Genomic DNA, 11,661 nt, shown 5'->3' with positions numbered 1-11,661 from the left:
TACCAGCAGCAACCCGGTATTCCCCTTCCCCCCCCCCCCCCCCCCCCCCCCCCCAGGCTAGGAACCAACCCAGCCGCGAACCGTCCTCCATTGTACTTCCGTGGGTCAGCTAACTTCTGCTGACCCCGGAAACTCCCGCCAAAAACCCGACCCCTCCCAAAGTGGAATCATCCCCCATCCTGTCCCTCCTCAAGGCACCGCTCCAGCGCGGGGAGGAACCAGTTAAGGCCCCCCCCCCCCCGTCATCATCTCCACCCCCCAGCCCCGCAACGCGGGAAACTAGAGGGAAGCCCGCGCTTTCGCCCTGCCCCACCACACCCTTCTGACGCAGTGCCCAAATACCTGCCCCACTCCATACCCCCAATCCTATACAGAATACAACAAACCCCCCCAACCCCCCCCCCCCGCAAGATACAAAACCCAAACAATGCCCCCCAACAAACATCAGAACAACACCCCAATAAATAACCATATCAAAATTACAAAAATACAGAAAACAAAACACAGCAACAGCAGAAACCAGCAATAAAGCATTACAACCGACCCTGCAACCCCCAACCCCTAGTTCGAGTCCAGCTTCTCCGTCCGCACGAAGGCCCACGCCTCCTCCGGGGAATCAAAATAATAATGCCGATCCGAATAAGTTACCCACAAGCGCGCAGGCTGCAACATTCCAAACTTTATCTTCTTCTTATAGAGCACCTCCTTCGTCCGATTAAACCCGGACCGCCGCTTAGCCACCTCCGCACTCCAGTCCTGGTAGATCCGTACTACCCCATTCTCCCACTTGCTGCTCTTCACCTTCTCGGCCCAGTGCAGCACACACACCCGATCACTGAACCGGTGGAACCTCACCAGCACCGCACGCGGGGGTTCATTCTCCTTAAGCCTCCTGGCCAGCACTCTGTGTGCTTCCTCCAGCTCCAAGGGCAGATGGAAAGACCCGGCCCCCACTAGCGAGTTCAGCATCGTGGCCACGTAGGTTGTCAGATCCGACCCCTCCAGCCCCTCCGCAAGGCCCAAGATCCTCAGATTCATCCGCCTCATGCGGTGATCAAGCTCCTCGAAGCAGTCCTGCCGCTTCTTGTGGAGTGCCTCGTGCCCCTCCACCTTACTCATAAGGACCACGGCCTCCTCCTCTCGTTCAGTGGCCTGCGCCTGCAACGCCTGGATGGCAGCACCCTGGGTCGTCTGAATCTCCGAGAGCCTTTAATTTGTTTCCTGCAGAGAGCTCAGTACCTCAGCCTTAAAATCTGCGAAACAGCGCAGGAGAGCAGCTTGCTGCTCCTGGGCCCACTGCTTCCACTCCTCTGGAGCTCCGCCGGCCGCCATCTTGGATTCCTTCCCCCGTTTTTTCTGGGGAGCTGCTGCCGTTTTTTTCCCCCTTTCCACTCCGAGTTCGAGTCATGAAATGCGGAGAAAGTCGATCAGCACACCTTCTCCCACCGGGAGACGTCGAAAAAATTCCGTTTTGGGCTCTAAAAAGAGCCGAAAAGTCCGTTTGAAACGGGAGCTCCCAAATGTGCGGCTTCCTACATCATCGCCGCCACCGGAAGTCCACTTTAGGAACTTTCAAACGGTTATTGGATAGGCACATGGATCACACCAGAATGACAGGGAGTGGGATAGCTTGATCTTGGTTTCGGGCAAGGCTCGGCACAACATCGAGGGCCGAAGGGCCTGTTCTGTTCTGTACTGTTCTATGTTCTATGCACTGTCTGCCCGTTCATTTTCTTTCCCCTGACTGTAATCCAGCTATTCTTGTCCTGTACCTTGGGTGTGGCTACCTCCCTGTAACTTTTCTCTATTACCCCCTCTGTCTCCCGGATGATCCAAAGTTCATCCAGCTCCAGCTCCAGTACCTTAACACGGTCTCTGATAGAGCTGGAGTTGGGTGACTTCCCACAGGTATAGTCAGCGGGGACACCGGTGGTATCCCTCACCACCCACAGCCTACAAGAGGAGCATGCAACTGCCCTAGCCTCCATCCCCTCTTACTTTACAGAATACAGCTGCCCTGTGGACCAACTGGAACTCCACCCTCCGACTCTGCTCCTAGTCAGCTGTACTCTCTGTAAATTCCCAGTTCCCTTCACGCTCTTTGAGGAAATGTAGGAAATTAAATGAAAGGAGCACCTTGCTCCCTCGTCACCGAACTCCCTCAGTCACCAAACTCTCACTATAGCACTCAAATGCACCAAATTCAGCACTCCTTCAGTCAGCAAACTCTCACTATAGCACTCAAATCCACCCAAATTCAGCCCTCCCTCAGTCACCAAACTCTCACTACAGCACTCAAATGCACACAAATTCAGCACTCAGTACAAAGTCTGCACTGTAACGAGCTCAGATTTATACTGTGACACTAGCCTCTGAAAACTGGCCAAATCCAATTAACTAATTAACACGCTCCAGCTGCAAGTAGCTACAAGTTTGTTTAAAGCTGATTGAAAATTCACCTTCTCAATCAAACAGCAACTTTTAAGTTAATTAACTAAATAACAGAAAGACTAGACTTTAGATAAAAATAAACCCTTAATATCCCTCAGTCACCAAACTCTCACGATAGAGAGATGCACACAAATTCAGCACTCAGTGCAAACAAAGTGTCATGAATGGTATCAGTAGCTGCTGTAACGGTACCTTACCTTTAATGCATTGGCCCTTTAAGAGCGAGCTTGGAACCCTGGGGGACTCCGCCTCTAGCTCCGCCCCCAGGAAACGGTATATAAGATGAGGGTCACTCGGCAGCATGTGATGAGCACACTTCTCGGCTGCTGTTCAGTTCTCAGATGATTAAAGCCTTTGAATTACCTATCTGCTCTCCTGTGTCGTAATTGAGGGTATCTCAATTTAATCATCTGACGCATCAAGACGGACAGTTCTCTGAAAAATGAATGAAAATGAAAATCGCTTTATTGTCACGAGTAGACTTCAATGAAGTCACTGCGAAAAGCCCCTAGTCGCCACATTCCGATGCCTGTCCGGGGAGGCTGGTACGGGAATCGAACCGTGCTGCTGGCATGCCTGGGTCTGCTTTAAAAGCCAGCGATTTAGCTGAGTGAGCTAAACCAGCCCCTGGTTTAAAGCCGGAGTAACGCAACCTGGACGCCTGTTCGCTGGAAGCCCCGGAAATTTTTAAATATTGGCTCCGGTATTTTGAGGACTATATTGACTCCTCAGTGACTGATGTCGACGGCGCTCGCAAGCTGCGTTTACTACATGCCCGGGTGGGCCACCGGCTCTCCTCCGCGATCGAGAACGCTGCAAATTACGAAGCTGCGGTCGAGATACTGAAGAAACGCTTCGTGAAGCCGATTAATGAGGTACACGCCAGACATTTGCTCTCAACCTGCAGCCAGCGTTCCGGGGAAACTCTGGACGAGTACGTGGAGCGACTCACTGCGCTCGCGAGGAACTGCAACCATAAAGCAGTGACAGCAGAAGCCCACATAAACTTGCATATTCGCGATGCCTTTGTGTCCGGTATCAGGTCCTCAAACATCCATCAGCGGCTCCTAGAAGACGGGGCAAAGGATCTCCAAGGCACGGTAACGCTCGCCTCTTCTCTAGAAACGGCCCACCGTAACCTCCGTACATACTCCGCGGACCTTGCAAACCCCTCTCGATCCCCTCCAGACTCGGCCACGCTACAGGCCTGCGCCGTGTGGCAATCCGCTCACTCCGGGGGTTCCCCGTGCTATTTCTGTGGGCAAGGTCAGCACCCACGGCAACGTTGCCCGGCCCGCTCCGCGATCTGCAACGACTGCGGGAGGAAAGGGCACTTCGCTAAAGTCTGCCTGGCTGGGCCCAAAGGCCACAAACAAAATCCTCACCAGGCCCAGAAATCAAGCTCCCGGTCTCACAGGCCCCGCAACCCGGCCGCGCGGCGGCCGGACACGCCCACTTCTGACGTGCCATCGACCTCGTGCGAGTCAAGGGGGCGGCCATCTTCGAACTCGACACGTGCGACAGACAGCGGCGGCCATTTTGTGAGTCTGACTTAACCGAGGACTCTGACTACCCGCAACTAGGAGCGATCATGCTCGATCAATCGTGGCCGAAACACCTGCGGAACTCGATGATGCGGGTGCGAATCAACGGCCACGACACTCCCTGCCTATTCGACTCCGGGAGCACGGAGAGCTTTATCCACTCAGACACGGTAAGGCGCTGCTCCCTGCGCACCCACCCCGCCTCTCAAACTATCGCCCTCGCCTCTGGGTCCCATTCGGTACAAATCACGGGGTATTGTGTCGCTGACCTCGCAATTCAAGACGCTGAATACACCTGTTTTAAACTTTACCTCCTCCCTCAACTCTGCGCCCCCCTGCTGCTTGGTCTGAACTTTCAGTGCAGCCACCGGAGCCTGACACTGAAGTTCGGCGGACCCCTGCACCCACTCACAGTCTGCAGCCTGGCGACACTCAAAGTTGCGCCACCCCCCCTCTTCGCGAACCTCACTCCCGACTGTAAGCCCGTCGCCACCAGGAGTCGCCGGTACAGTACCCAAGACATGACTTTTATCAAGTTAGAGGTTCAGCGGCTACTAAAAGAGGGGGTCATAGAGGCCAGCAACAGCCCTTGGAGGGCTCAAGTATTGGTAGTCCGCTCCGGGGAAAAGCAACGTATGGTAGTGGATTATAGCCAGAAAATAAACCGCTTTACGCAACTCGATGCTTACCCACTTCCCCGCATATCAGAAATGGTGACTCACATCGCCCAGTATCGAGTATTCTCCACGGTCGACCTAAAATTGGCCTATCATCAACTCCCTATCCGCCCAGAGGACCGCCCCTACACGGCTTTCGAAGCAGCCGGTCGGTGTCACAAACGGAGTCTCCGTTTTCCAGAGGGCGATGGATCAAATGGTGGACCAGTACGGCTTACGGGCGACCTTCCCGTACTTGGACAACGTCACCATCTGCAGCCATGACCAGCAGGACCACGACGCAAACCTGAGGAAGTTCCTCCAGACTGCCCGGGCCCTCAACCTCACCTACAACAAAGAGAAATGCGTGTTCCACACATCCTCGCCATCCTCGGCTACGTCGTGGAAAACGGGGTCCAAGGCCCAGACCCCGACTGCATGCGTCCCCTTAAGGAATTCCCCCTCCTCCGTAGCCTCAAGGCACTCAAACGGTGCTTGAGGCTTTTCTCCTATTACGCCCAGTGGGTCCCCAGATATGCGGACAAAGCCCGGCCACTCATTAAGACCACGGTTTTTCCCCTGTCGGCTGAGGCCCAGTCGGCTTTCAGCCGTATCAAGGCCGGCATCATCAAGACCGCCATGCACGCGGTGGACAAAGCCATCCCCTTCCAAGTAGAAAGCGACGCATCAGACGTCGCCCTGGCTGTGACCCTCAACCAGGCGGGCAGACCAATAACGTTCTTCTCCCGAACCCTCACCGCCTCAGAAATTCGGCACTCTGCAGTCGAGAAGGAGGCACAAGCCATAGTGGAGGCCGTGCGACACTGGAGGCACTACCTAGCCGGTAGGAGGTTCACCCTCGTCACCGACCAACGGTCGGTCGCCTTTATGTTTGATTACGCACAACGGGGCAAAATAAAGAACGACAAGATTCTGAGGTGGAGAATAGAGCTCTCCACCTATACGTACGATATTAAATATCGACCAGGGAAGCTCAACGAGCCCCCAGATGCCCTGTCCCGCGGCACGTGCGCCAACGCGCAAAAAGACCGCCTGTGAGCCATCCATGATGACCTCTGCCACCCGGGGGTCACCCGACTTGCCCACTTCATCAAGTCCCGCAACCTGCCCTACTCCACAGAGGTGGTCAAGGCCATGACTAAGGCATGCCAGATCTGTGCGGAATGCAAACCACAATTCTATCATCCAGACAAGGCCCGCCTGATAAAGGCCTCTGGGCCCTTTGAGTGACTAAGCGTGGACTTCAAAGGGCCCCTCCCGTCCACCAACCGCAACATCTATTTCCTCACCGTCATCGATGAGTTCTCCCGCTTCCCTTTTGCTGTCCCCTGCCCCGATATGACCTCGGCCTCCGTGATCAAGGCACTGCACAGCATCTTCACACTGTTTGGTTTCCTCGCTTATATCCACAGCGACCGGGGTACATCGTTCATGAGCGATGAGCTGCGTCGATATCTGCTCAGCAAGGGCATCGCCTTGAGCAGGACGACGAGCTATAACCCGCGGGGAAACAGGCAGGTGGAGAGGGAGAACGCGACAGTTTGGAAGGCTGTCCTTCTAGCCCTACGGTCAAGGAGTCTCCCAATCGCCGACTGGCAGGAGGTCCTACCCGATGCCCTACATTCCATTAGGTCGCTCCTCTGTACGGCCACGAACGAGACCCCTCACAATCGTTTGTTTGTCTCACCCAGGAAGTCCACCTCTGGGGTCTCGCTTCCACGTTGGCTGACGACTCCGGGACCAGTCCTACTCCGGAGACACGTGAGGAGCCATAAAACGGATCCCATAGTCGAGAGGGTCCAACTGCTACACGTCAACCCTCAATATGCCTACGTCGAGCACCCCGACGGCAGGCAGGATACCATCTCCCTGCGAGATCTGGCACCCGCTGGCTCGCCCACCGACCCCGACGCTTTCCCCACCGACCCTCCCCCTCCTACCGATGCTCCCCTCCCCGCACCGACTGCCGACCCCGACAGCGCCCCCCCATAGTGCCTCCTGCCCCCCAGCCGGCGCCGGCACCGATCACCCTCGTCACCGCGGATACCACCCCCCCCCACCACGCTCCAAAGCGGGCAAAGGCTCAGTCAACCATACTCCCGGATATACCATCATCAAAACCGACCATGCTCCCGGATATGCCACCATCAAAACCGACCATATCCACGGCACCACCACCGGAGCGGAGAAAGTCAGCACGGACGGTCAAACCACCCACAAGACTGAACTTATAACTCCACTTCACCCCCGACGGACTATGTTTTTTTTTTAAACAGGGGGTGAATGTGATGAATGGTATCAGTAGCTGCTGTAACGGTACCTTACCTTTAATGCATTGGCCCTTTAAGACCGGGCTTGGAACCCTGGGGGACTCCGCCTCTGGCTCCGCCCCCAGGAAAAGGTATATAAGATGAGGCTCACTCGCCAGCATGTGATGAGCACACTTCTCGGCTGCTGTTCAGTTCTCAGATGATTAAAGCCTTTGAATTACCTATCTGCTCTCCTGTGTCGTAATTGAGGGTATCTCACAAAGTCTGCACTGTAACGAGCTCAGATTTATACTGTGACTCGAAGGGCCAGATGACCTACTCCTGCCCCTAGTTCTTATGTTCTTAAACCGGAGCACCCGGACGAAACTCACGCAGACACAGGGAGAATGTGCAGACTCCGCATAGACAGTGATCCAAGCTGACAATCGAACTTGGGACCCTGGTGCAGTGAAGCAGCGGTGCCAACTGGCAAGTCTGATATCCTGAAAATGGCCAGCAGCAGGCATGGCCCCAGATCGACATTAAGTATCTCTGACATGGTGTTGAAGAAAGAGACCCAAAAGCTTACTAACGTGGGACAAGACCAGAGCATTGGTTAGCCGGATCACGAGATCACCACTCACACCTGTCCTCCACCCCAGAGAAACACCTCTACATCATTCGAGTTGGCTCCACTGATGAGATGTGACCATACACGCACTAAATAATCCCTCACCAGATGCGGCAAAAGAAAAAATCCTCTTCAACAGGGAGGAGGGTGATGCCAAGAAGAGGGAAAAGCCTTGTGCAAAAAAATCTCAAATCTGATAGTATCTAAACAGATTGGAAACAGGGGGTTGAAATTTCTCCAACAGCTCCTTGAAGCTGGCAAACCTACTCTTCACAAGTAGAGGAGCACTGACATCTCAGAGGATTGGGGGCAGGAGGGAATAGGACCATGCAGAGATGTGAGAATTTTAAAATAATTGTTTATTGCATGTAGAGAGAAACTATTTTGACCATGTTATATAGCTCAATTTGATTACCCGTTAATCTTCTCTGTAACAAGCCAATGTGTTAAGGGGAAACAAAGCATAAATAAAGCAAAGCTGTAGTTTCAGCTGACATAAAATGAGTAGAAACCTAAAATTAACCACAGTAACATCAATAACAAAGATATAAGAAAAGTTGCAAAGGCTTGAGTATGAAATGGGAATTAAAATAGCTTTCTGAGATAGGGAATTAGTGTTCATGCCCACAGGTTTGGACTTCTTTGGGAATTTGTTATCATTCAGGTGAAAGGTATTTGGCATGGTGTTTGTGAGTCTTGCAATACACAAATTAACAACTGCATTTTGTTTTATCTAACAATGATTTCAATATTGCTGAAAAGAAAGATGCATTTGCTGAAACTTTCCATCTTGCATCATTAAGACAAACATGCCCAATTTCAAACAAAAAGCTTTGATCAAATATGTCTCTTCTGCAATTTTTTTCTTGCATCGATAGAGGCAGCAGGCAAAGTTTTCATTGAATCATTAAAGCTTGTGTTAACTCCCCATTATTTGTCTCTAACCCAATTACCAACACCTTACAAAATAATTTGGGGAAACCCCTTAATTACTCTTCTTAAATAACAAGTATTAAGTCTACTGCAGCACAATATGATGGATCATAATTTGGGCAACTGGTTTGTGCGGAGTCTGCACATTCTCCGCGTGTCTGCGTGGGTTTCATCCGGGTGCTCCGGTTTCCTCCCACAGTCCAAAGATGTGCAGATTAGGTGGGGTAATGCCGTGACGGGATAGGACGGGGGAGTGGGCCGAGGGAGTGTGCTCTTTCAGAGGATTGGTGCAGACTCGATGGGCCGAATGGCCTCCTTTGCACTGCAGGGAGTTTATGGAAAGTGAAATTGAGGGCACAATCTGATCAGCCATGAGTGCCTGAGCAGGCTCGAGGGGCCGAGTGGCCATTCCTGCTGCTGTGTTCTGCATGGGCTCTTTCTGTGCAGTAACTCCATGCCAGCCCCGCCCCTTAGTGACTGGCTGGCACCGGAGGTGATTGACAGCAGTGACGCACATGCGCTGTTCTGGCCACGCCCCCTCTCAGCCTTTTCGAAGGCGGGGCTAGAGTTTATGACGGCTCTGATTCCCCGCCCCGGCTGGAGCACAACTTCTTCAACCTGCACTCCCACTGGCTTATCAATGGTTCGCGCCTCAAACGAATTAAACTCGACGGTCGACGTCGCCAAGGGCGGTTGGGGGGAGGGCGGCCGCTAACCGTCAATCGCGCACTGCCTGCTGGGGGTTGTAGTACCCCCGGCCGCAGCCGGAAGTAACCCCAGCATGCCCCACACTGACCTGTCCCTGACCTGCTCTCCCTTCCTTGGTGCGCACGCGTGGGGATGGACTATCCAATCAGAGGAGCGGGCCGGCCGGAAGCGAGCGGATCGGCCAATGGGCGGCGGGGTCGGCGGGCGGTCACATGGCGGGAGGCCCCGCCTTCCTCTCGGCCGGCCGGGTGCTGACGGGACTTCCTTCAGGTTTGAATGGTGACTGGAAGGTCCCTCGGCTCCCTGCTTGTGACGGCGCTGCGGTGACATTGCCGTTCGGTGAGTGTGTTAGTTCTGTCTCTCTCTCTATGGAACTGGGTGCTGCCTGCTTCTGTTGTCATGGCTCCTGACACGGCCTTTAGGCCTCAGCCTCCGCTGGTCACCGGCCCTGCTGCCCAGGGATGGGGGTGGATGGATGGACCGGGCTGACGTCGGGAGAGCCTGTGATCTGAATGTTTTATTTTCTGTTGGAGATTTCTTTTGGGGGCCTGGTGCACGGTCTGCCAGCTGCCCCCTGTGCCATTTCACATCACTTTTAAACTCCATTTACACTGCGACTAATTTTGTTTCTGGTGCTGAGCCAGACTGTCAGTAATATACACAAATGCAGTCATCACAAAGTTGGGTGTTGCGGGTACAGCCACTGAGCAGAAAGGCAAATGTTTATTTCAAGAGGGAGGGCGGGATGTTATCTTCACTTGACTGATAAACTGGGAGGTATCTTCTGAGGAAAGGTTGGACATACTAGGCCTGTATCCGTTGGCATTTAGGGTAATGGGAGGTGATCTTATTGAAAAATGCTGAGGGGACTTGAAAGGATGTTTCACACCAGGACTCTGGTAATTGTAGAATTTCTACAGTGCAGAAGGGGCTGTTTGGGCCATCATGTCTGCCCGGGTCCTCGGAAAGAGTATCCACACCCTAGGCCCACTCATAAACTCTATCCCCATAACCCCACCTAACCTGCACATCTTTGAACTGTTGGGGGAAAACTGGCCGCATGGTAGCACAGGTGTTAGCACTGTTGCTTCAAAACACCAGGGTCCCAGGTTCGATTCCCGGCTTGTGTCACTGTCTGTGCGGAGTCTGCACGTTCTCCCTGTGTCTGCGCGGATTTCCTCCGGGTGCTCCGGATTCCTCCCACAAGTCCTGATAGACATGCTGTTAGATTTCATAGAATTTACAGTGCAGAAGGAGGCCATTCGGCCCATCGAGTCTGCACCGGCTCTTGGAAAGAGCACCCTACCCAAGGTCAACACCTCCACCCTATCCCCATAACCCAGTAACCCCACCCAACACTAAGGACAATATTGGGCACTAAGGGCAATTTATCATGGCCAATCCACCTAACCTGCACATCCTTGTGACTGTGGGAGGAAACCAGAGCACCCGGAGGAAACCCACGCACACACGGGGAGGGTGTGCATACTTCGCACAGACAATGACCTAAGCCGGAATCGAACCTGGGACCCTGGAGCTGTGAAACGATTGTGCTATCCACAAGTTACTGAACAATGCTACCGTGCTGCCCCAGATGAATTGGACATTCTGAATTCTCCCTCTGTGTGCCTGAACAGGTGCCAGAATGTGGCAACTAGGGGCTTTTCACAGTATCTTTTGCAGTGTTAATGCAAGCCTACTTGTGACAGGAAATAGATTATTATTATGAAACCCACACAGACATGGGGAGGAAGTGCAAACTCCATGCAGACAGTCAGCAAGGCCAGAGTCGAACCCGGGTGCTTGGCACTGTGAGGCTGCAATGCTGACCACTGTGCAACCATGCTGCCCTTAAGCAGTTTAAAATAAGGGGTCTCCCATTGAAGATGGAGATGTGAAGAATTTCTTTCTTTCTAGTTTGTGAGTCCATGGATCTCTTTCCCAGGGAGTGGTAGAGGCCATCTTCACTTGACTGATACCTGGAAGGTATCTTCTGAGGAAAGGTTGGACAGGCTGGGCTGTATCCATTGGCATTTAGAGTAATGGGAGGTGATCTTATTGAAATATGTTGAGGGGACTTGACAGGGTAGATTTTGTGGTGGGGACCAGAACTAGGATAACTGTTTGAAACAAGGGGTCTCCCATTGAAGATAGGGATGAGAATTTTTTTTCTCTCCAGGTTGTGAGTCCATGGAACTCTATCCCAGAAAGGGGTGGAGGCAGCCAGGCCAATTAACATTTTTAAGGCAGACTTAGTCAAATTTGTGACTAACGAGGGAGTCGAAGGTTACCGTGGGGTTGGCAGAATGTGCAATTGAAACCCAAACTTACATTCATGTGGAGATCAGGAGCTTCAACTCCCAAAGGACCTTGGAGCTTTTGTGAATGTGCAGATCAGGCATTGGCAGCACATACGCAGATCAGCATTTTTAAGTTCTTGGGCCCAGTGCACCCTTGCGTAAGGAAAT

At 53.0% G+C, this 11,661-nt stretch overlaps 1 protein-coding gene across 1 annotated transcript in view; it reads left to right on the top strand.

Annotated features, from left to right (window-relative positions):
• Positions 1–9,376: 9,376 nt before the first annotated feature.
• Positions 9,377–11,661, top strand: part of rnf4 (ring finger protein 4) — a 61,348-nt gene continuing 59,063 nt past the window's right edge. Inside the window, exon 1 of the mRNA XM_038805885.1 lies at positions 9,377–9,532. The gene's annotated coding sequence lies outside the window, so the exon portion shown is untranslated. The remainder of the gene's footprint in view (positions 9,533–11,661) is intronic.

The sequence above is a fragment of the Scyliorhinus canicula genome, chromosome 8 (genome assembly GCF_902713615.1).
Source record: "Scyliorhinus canicula chromosome 8, sScyCan1.1, whole genome shotgun sequence".
Classification (NCBI taxonomy): Eukaryota; Metazoa; Chordata; class Chondrichthyes; order Carcharhiniformes; family Scyliorhinidae; genus Scyliorhinus; species Scyliorhinus canicula.
The sequence above is the reverse complement of the archived record's forward strand: the minus strand, read 5'-3'. Positions and strand labels throughout refer to the sequence as shown.